We start from the raw sequence: 9,122 nt of genomic DNA, 5'->3' as shown, positions 1-9,122 counted from the left end.
AAATGTTAAAAAATTTTGATTTTAACATTTTTTTTTTTATATTGTTATTTTTGCAAAATTTGACGCTCTCTTTTTAGTTTATAGCGCATGATCAAAAAATCGCACAGGTGATCAAATACCACCAAAAGAAAGCTCTGTTTGTGGGAAAAAAAAGGACGGCAAATTCGTTTAGGTACAACCGTGCAATTGTCCGTTAAAGTCACGCAGTGCTGAATCGCAAAATAGGCCCTGGTCAGGAAGGGGGTAAAATCTTCCGGGGCTTAAGTGGTTAATGGATTTTCTGTGTTGCCCCCCTTTGGTGATGTGGCGGGCCACACTTGAAGTCCCCTGACTGACTTGTAGCTGTGCCTACCTCCAGGCAATGCTGGGTACATAGCTCTCCTCTTACCTGTGTGGTGACATAACATACATGAGAAGTACACATCTGTCCTGGGGCCCGAAATTGGCGCCCTCTCCCCTCCCCCTCACACCTCCAGGATGCTCCGCTGCAAATGGGAAACATCTGGGGAGCGCTGCTCCAGGCCGCCTCTGATTGGCTGCTCAGGAGGGGTCGGGGCTGGCGCTTTAAACCCGTGACGTCACGGGCCGCGGCTGCTCCTGGCTCGCAGTGTAGCTTGTGCAGGGACTTCAACCGCAAGCAGCACCGGATCGGGAGTGCAGGTCGGTGATCGGAGGTAGGATGGACGTCTTCACCAGTGGGGCGCATAGGAGAAGCGTTGCGATTGATTGATGGGGGAGGGCGGGTGTCTGCAGTGAAGGGGGTAAGAGACATGGACAGTGGCTGTGATGGGGAAGAGGTATTGTGTATAGTGGATGGGGAGGGGGGGGGGGGGGAGATGGGAAGCAGGGGGAGGGTCTGTCCATTGTGTATAGGCAGGTATGGGATGAGTGATCAGGAGGATGCTTTGATGATATAATGTACTGGGGGCTCTGCACAGCCTGCCATCATCTCCTCCTTCTATAACAAATGGATCCAGAGTCCTCTGCAAGCCTCATCCCACCATCAGATCTGGGCCTGGGATTCCACTCCTGTCTGATCCACAAAAACACAGCTTAGCTCAGAAATCTCTGGCCATCTGCTGTCCACCAGCCACACAGAGAACTCAACATTTTATCTCTGCATGTCCTCATCTCTGATAACAATCTTATAGGGAACATGTTACTTTGAATTGATTTGTCCAAGAAAGAATCTACTCGGTTTTGCAGAGTGAAAGTCATCGTTCTCTCTGCAAATGCAGAAAGTGGCGCATGCTTCTTCTGAAGGAAAATATTATGGCGTGATAATAAAATAACTGGTTGATCCTGCCAGTGTTCCTGGAATGGCCCTTTTGGCAGCCTAGTCCATGGTGACAGATGTGGGAGGTTGCACAACAAATTCATTTGGTTTCACAAGTCTGGAAGCTGCCTGAAAAGCAGATGTTGTCATTGTAACAGTGTGGTGTTGTTGGGGGTTTGTTACTTTTTTTTTTGCACCAGTTGCGCAACCTGTGATTGGAGGACTAGGGAGAACAGCTGTCATTGTTAACTGTTGGGTTCACTTACTGTCAACCTTGTTGGAATTTCTCTTCCGCATATCACTGATGAGTCCTGCGTCATTTTATTTAGGTGTTCTGAAATGGCACGTCATAGCTCTAGGTCTAGGTCCTTTAGTCTGTAGAACGAAGATCAATCAATTTGTATTCTGTATAGTGGAGCTAGATGACGCTATTCTTCTGCCATGCTTCTGGGAGAGTCTCATAAGTAAAGGGATTTGAGGGTAAGGTGCTATTATGGGGGAATCTATTTTCCTACACACAGCTGACTTCCTTTCCCAGGAATTCCATAGGGCGGTACAATCAACTGTCACTTGTAATACAGTCTTCAGTCTGGAATAAATAACCCAGAACAATGTCTGCAAAATCAAGTTACATTGGGGGCCAGTTAACGCCACAATTTCCGCATTCTGGATGCATATATGTTTTTGATGCGTTCCGATCTGTTTTTTTCCCTTCATCTCAATTGTTGAGATGGTCTGGTACATTTTGCCGCATTCCGGATGCGATCTATACAGAAAAAAATGCAACATGTTCTACTTTTGTTGACTGCACTGGTCTGAACTAGGGCTATTGGTATCCATGTTAAGCACTGTTAATGCATTTTTGATGAAGAATAAAAACACGCTGGACTGCATCTGGCATGAACCATCCCTTAAACATAAAAATGTATTTTGCTGCAGTATGTCAATTCTTCGATGTGGCGGCTGTGTTTGTTTTCTTTTTTCCCTTTATTTTCACCTGTATAATCCTGCCAAAAAGTTTCTTTCAATAGACAAAGCTGTTCAGCAACATTGTTATTTAGAGGGCTGAGACAGACCATTTCACCTAGACGGTGATGCTTACCATGATCAGCTTTTATTTATGGAAAACCTTTTTCCCAAAAGGGTCTCTAACCGCTTAAAGAGTGTTAGCTGAAGTTTGGCTTTAATTCATTAGTCAAGTCCATCTAAATTTGCTAGTTCAGTGGTCTCCAAACACAGTCTATCCAGTGACATCAATGTTGAGGTACCATTCCATCCCATGACACCAATGATGGGGCACTATTTCTCCCACTGAAAACCTATGATGGGGCACTGTTCTTAGCACTGATAACCAATGATGGGGCACTATTCCTTCCACTGATATCAATGATGGGGCACTATTCCTTCCACTGATATCAATGATGGGGCACCATTCCTCCCACTGATACCAATGATGGGGCACCATTCCTCCCACTGATACCAATGATGGGGCACCATTCCTCCCACTGATACCAATGATGGGGCACCATTCCTCCCACTGATACCAATGATGGGGCACCATTCCTCCCACTGATACCAATGATGGGGCACCATTCCTCCCACTGATACCAATGATGGGGCACCATTCCTCCCACTGATACCAATGATGGGGCACCATTCCTCCCACTGATACCAATGATGGAGCACCATTCCTCCCACTGATACCAATGATGGGGCACCATTCCTCCCACTGATACCAATGATGGGGCACCATTGCTTCCACTGATACCAATGATGGGGCACCATTGCTTCCACTGATACCAATGATGGGGCACCATTGCTTCCACTGTCACCAATGATGGGGCACAGATCCTTCCCCTGTCACCAATGATGGGGTACGGATCTTTCCCCTGTCACCAATGATGGGGTACGGATCCTTCCCCTGTCACCAATGATGGGGTACGGATCCTTCCCCTGTCACCAATGATGGGGTACGGATCCTTCCCCTGTCACCAATGATGGGGCACAGATCCTTCCGCTGTCTCCTCAATGATGGGGCACGGATCGTTCCACTGTCACCAGTGATGGGGCACGGATCGTTCCACTGTCACCAGTGATGGGGCACGGATCGTTCCACTGTCACCAGTGATGGGGCACGGATCGTTCCACTGTCACCAGTGATGGGGCACGGATCGTTCCACTGTCACCAGTGATGGGGCACGGATCGTTCCACTGTCACCAGTGATGGGGCACGGATCGTTCCACTGTCACCAGTGATGGGGCATGGATCCTGCCACTGCCATCAGTGATGGGGCACCATTCCTCCTATTAAAAGGCTGTGGTCAGAGGAAGGGGCATACTTCCGCTTGGATCGCCTAGGTCAAATATAGGTACTGGCTCCCCCCAAAAAAATGTAAAGTGCCAACATTTGTAGACGACGAAGGGAAGGGAGGACAGGCAGAACAGAACTTTCTCTTTTGGGTTCTGTTTTGTTGAATCAAAGATTTTAATGATGTAAGCATATGTATTTCTGTAGAACAGTCCCACTTATCTCGTCTACAAAGCCAATAACCCTACTGGAGGGTCCATTGATAACAGAAGGGAAATGGTGTGTGTATAAGAAATATGCTTTATTCTGTATGGAATATGACTTAGACACAAGGGCATTAAATGTGCTACAGAACCAGATTCTCATGCCCCTGGGCAACAGTTGCTCCCCCTGCAGTGACAGTGCTGTGAGTAATGGGGTGTCTTACCCAACGTACAATGTTCATTACTACTGGAATGCTGAGAAACCCTCCTAACCCCTGATGTCTTCTTCTTTAGTATATTTGCCTGCACAATAGCTGAGATGTGCCAGTAAACACACGCCTTTCAGCTTGGTCCGTGTACGGTACACATCAGGAATATTGGTAGCAGCTGTCTTTAACTGGAGAAACAAGCAATACGTAGAGGTTTCTCGGCTGTAAATTGGCCAGCTATTTTTATTTCTGTACAGAGAACTGAAACCTTCCTTGCTCCACCTACATGCTTAGCGAGCCCAGATTTTGGGGAAAGGAAAACACTTCATATATACTTCTCAAAACAAAAATGAACTGTTTTCAGCTATTCCACATTTCCAGGGACAGGACCAGTACTTTATAGCCTAGCCCCTTGTAAAATACATTTTATTTATTTTTTCTATTGCCAGACCTCAGCGAACACATGCTCTGGCTTTGTAGGCTATGTGCAAATTTTTTTTATTATTTATTTCAGGTACTTATATAGCGCTGTCAATTTACGCAGCTCTTTTAGAGTCGGTTCACACTAGCGCGACTTGTCAGCCTGACAAGTCGCGCTCCCTCTCAGTCCATTGACTGCTACAGGATCCGTTCTAATAGGAGCGACACAAGTCGCCCCGACTTAGAAAAGGGTCCTGTACTACTTCGGGGCAACCTCGGAGCGACTTGCATAGACTTCCATTATGTGAAGTCCATGCAAGTCGCTCCGAAGTCGTGGTGCATGGGAATGCACAAGTCGCCCCCGAAGTAGTACAGAGTCGTGCCGCCCCAGTGTGAACCGACTCTTACATTGTAAATTCACATCAGTCCCTGGCCTCAAGGAGCTTACAATCTATCAAAGTATTTGTTCTTGTTATAATGTTACGAAATAAATAGTTCCAATTGAACATTTACTCCTAATAATAATCTGGGCTGTGGAATGCCCCATGACCATCAAGGACTATAATTGATGGCTTTACAATCTCCAATCATGAGCACTATACAGTTCGATACATGGATGGTTATCTTTTTATTCTTATCTATCTCTTTCAGTAGGAATAATCGATCTATAATCCACAACCCATTTAATCGTTTTGCCACACATATGGGGAAATGGATTGTGATCAATAGTTCAGACGCGATCATATTTTGGGACTTTTGATCAATAGTTCAGACACGATCATACCTTATGATCGTAAGTTTTAAAAGAACCTCAGTTTCCACAATGCAATCTTCTAATCTGATTGCTCCAAATATTAATGAACAAAGTATCTCGGTGTTGCCAATCAATGCAAAATGATCCATAATTTTCTGCCCTGGCTGATCAACTCAGTTAAAGTGGAAGTAAACCCTCCTATAATTTTCAGCCAAGGAAGCTGCCATCTTGGCCTCTGTTTGATCTACAACTGCCATAATGCTGCATATGTGATCCGTTATGACACCAGTCATTGGACAGTTTGACAGTTTGGTTGAGTGCACAACCAATGGGAGTGTTACATTCCTGGCACGTGCCGAAAATGTAACTGTTTTTTGAAACTGTTAAATGAATGTGTTTACTTCCGCTTTAAATCGAGTTTGATCTAAATTGAGTTTAAGTTGCTTGGTAGAAGTTTTTTTTATTATTTGTGGATTCAGTTGCTTTCAAATCGTAGATGGAACGAGTCATAAAATCAAATCATGTATGGGCACATTAAAGCTGAAGTAAACCTATCAATTTGATAGTTTAAAAAAAAAGTTACATTCCCGGCATGCTGGAAATGCTAACCGTCACATTGGTTGTGTCCTCAGCCAAATTGTCAAACCTCCCAATGGCTGGCTGGTGTCATAACTGATTACATGTGCAGCATCATGGCAGTTGAAGATTAAACAGAGGCCAAGATGGCAGCTTCCTTGGCTGAAAACGATAGGAGGGTTTACTTCCACTTAAGAAAAGTGGCATTGCTGAATACTTTTAGGATTTTACTTGAGAGTAAGTTTAACATATACTTCAGCATCATTTTACATTTTTTATGTTGTTAGCCCATTCGCTTCTGTGCGCAGAGCTGTCTAGCGAAACGCAGGCCCAGTGCAATAACAAGCAGAAATCCATTGTTTCCAACAGACCTCAGTCACACGAATGCTAAAATGGAACGAAATGCTAAAATGGAATGAAAATGGAACACACTACATTTAAATGCAGTGCAACACCTCATAGCAATGTCCGCTGACACCCACCACCATCCGATCCGCTCCTGTCTGCCAAAAACAGACGGATGGCGGTCCTATTCCCCATCCATCTGGCGGATCGGATGGAAAAGGATAGGTGCTCAGTTTCCATCCAATTGCCCCATAGACCAGAGCCGGCTGTGTCCACTCTGCAATAGTTTTTTTTTTTTTTTGCAATAGTGTTTTTTTTTTTTTTTTTTTTTTTTGCAATAGTGTTTTTTTTTTAATGTGAATTGCCTGTTCATACATGGAAAATGTAAGTTGTTTACTTTTAAATAAAGTCCATTATTTTTGGATGGTATCACACTATGTGGAGCATTTTTGTATTTTGGAGCACTTTAAAGACCGGAGGAGGAATCTGATACTAATGGGCCATACACACTATAAGATTTTCTGAAGACTTTTTCCTTTAGACTTACCAAAACCATATAATATGAGGTCAAAGCTAAACACTTTCAATTTGTATGCAATCTGGCAGGCCCTTGCACTACATAGAAAAGGTAAATCTGAAGGAAATCTAACCACAAAAGTTGGATAGTGTGTATCCAGCTTTAGGGTCATTTTCAGCAAGGTCTTATCACCCTATGTTCATGACGAGACTCTATGGGAACAACATTGGAGTCCATCATCTCTACACCTTAGAGATTGAAGGAGGAATCTGATACCAAGGGTGTCCCAGCAAGGCTTTAATATCCTATGCATGTACGACTCTATGTTAACAGCATTGGAGTCCATTCTCTCTGGTAAACGCTCCTGCAATTTTCCTGTTGGAAGCACTATTGGTGTTTTTTTCCTTCACTGGATCACTGAAGATTGTCTTCATATTTATGGATTTCACCTTATATGTGGACATTTACCTTATACAATTTTTATACCTTTGAGGACTATTTACACTGTTGCGCTCTCTTTAAAGGCTACAGTGTGATTGCATTTCATATATATTTTTGCACAAGTTTGCAGGTTGCACCTTCTATATGAGATGTAGTATCTCATGGTTTTCTTGATATATATAATATTTTCACGGGTTAACACATATAATGGATCCATCCAATTATTTTCACATTTGTAGTGCGGCCCTTTCTATGTTTTTAGTAGTGGAGTGGACACAGACCTGTCATCCGCCTGCTCAGCAGAGAGATCCCCCCACTGAGCAAGGGGATCCCGCTTCACGGAGACATTCATGTTAAAGGGGCGTTACTGACCGATTGCTGCAAATAAAACCATAGAGGCCTCGGATTCTAGTGTTTTTATGTAGACGGAAGGTGTGGGTCCTGCTGCTAGCAGCTGCTAAAAGCCTGAGAGGCTAAATGTGGCTGCCATGCACTGTACCAAGATAGACTATTGTTTAACTTGGTATGCAACCAGGGACGACTGTCCAGAATGCAGACTTCTTGCGTTCCCGTCGTTTAAAAAAAAAAAAAAAATACCCCATGTCTTCATTTCTTTTGTCCTCTTTCAGGATAGCATCTATTACAAGATGACAGGTGCACTTTGAACACCACCCTTTGCCATTGATAAAACCCTTCGCTGCTTTACTCCCTTGTGTCATTGTTTACTACCAAACAGGTGTACTTGAATTGTCCTGTGGGCCATGTCATTCCATCTTTGTGGTGTGATCCGCTTTCACATAGGCGCCTTCAGGTAAATATAGCTTGTTTTTCATTTTTCCGGCTTAGGCGCACATATGCCTTTTCAAAATAAACAATAGCAGAATAAACCCCTTCCTTGTAGTGTTCAGATACCATTTAGAGATACGTAAAACAATAGCAATGTTTGACTTCATTCTATCATTCAATCTTCCTGTAACAACTATATATACGCTCTGCGGGACATCTTTTGTGAACAAATATTCTTACAATGGAAAGGCTGTCAGCCATTATGTGCTGCTCAGGAGATGTCTACCTGATAAGAAGAGACCAGTCGGTGTACGTAGGAAAACGCAGTACGTTTAAGCCCCTAATAATAACTCCACTCCAGTTAAAATACACTATATTAGCAAAAGTATTGGGATGCCTGCCTTTACACCCACATGAACTTTAATGGCATCCCAGTCTTGGTCCGTAGGGTTTAATATTGAGTTGGCCCACCCTTTGCAGCTATAACAGCTTCAACTCTTCTGGGAAGGCTGTCCACAAGGTTTAGGAGTGCGTCTGTGGGAAAGTTTGATCATTCTTCCAGAAGTGCGTTTGTGAGGTCAGGCACTGAGGTCGACGAGAAGGCCTGGCTTGCAGTCTCTGCTCTTATTCATCCCAAAGGTGTTCTATCTGGTTGAGGTCAGGATTCGGGGCAGGCCAGTAATGTTCTCCACCACAAACTCGCTCATCCATGTCTTTATGGTCCTTGCTTTGTGCACTGGTGCGCAGTCATGTTGGAACGGGAAGGGCCAACCCCAAAATGTTCCCACAAAAGTTGGGAGCATGCAATTGTCCAAAATGTCTTGGTATGCTGACATCTTAAGAGTTCCCTTCACTTGAACTAAGGTGCTAACCCCAACACCTGAAAAAAACAGCCCTACACCATAATCCAGCCTTTTTTTAACCAGGGTGCCTTGAGGTTTCTTCAGGAGTGCCTTGACAAAAAGTGCCCAAAAATTGTATACAAGCCGGCGTGTGGATGAAGGCTGCCTTTTAATTACACTAAGTTATAGGTTTTCATTGTGCATTATTAGAACATTCTAGGTGCCAGCTTCCTAACGACCAGTGGCGTACTCAGTTTATAAGGAGGAGGTCAGTCGCCTGCATAGCATCCTTGTTTGACCCTCCCCTGCCCTTCTTCATCAACAGTGGGGGTCACATTAGATGAGTGTTAGAGAAACATTGGGAATTCTAGTCAGTACCAAGTTGCAAACGTTTTTTGTGTTTGATCTTTTTCCATGCAAGTGCAATACTGTTTTTATAATAAAT

The 9,122-nt window shown here is 43.9% G+C and overlaps 1 protein-coding gene across 1 annotated transcript in view; it reads left to right on the top strand.

Moving 5' to 3' along the window:
- The first annotated feature begins 572 nt into the window (after positions 1-572).
- Positions 573-9,122, top strand: part of NCKAP5L (NCK associated protein 5 like) — a 141,894-nt gene continuing 133,344 nt past the window's right edge. Inside the window, exon 1 of the mRNA XM_082245541.1 lies at positions 573-662. The gene's annotated coding sequence lies outside the window, so the exon portion shown is untranslated. The remainder of the gene's footprint in view (positions 663-9,122) is intronic.

This window comes from Pelophylax lessonae (genome assembly GCF_965119305.1).
Source record: "Pelophylax lessonae genome assembly, chromosome: 2".
In the NCBI taxonomy this organism is placed as follows: domain Eukaryota; kingdom Metazoa; phylum Chordata; class Amphibia; order Anura; family Ranidae; genus Pelophylax; species Pelophylax lessonae.
Note: the sequence above shows the minus strand (reverse complement) of the source record. Positions and strands in the feature narration are given on the sequence as shown.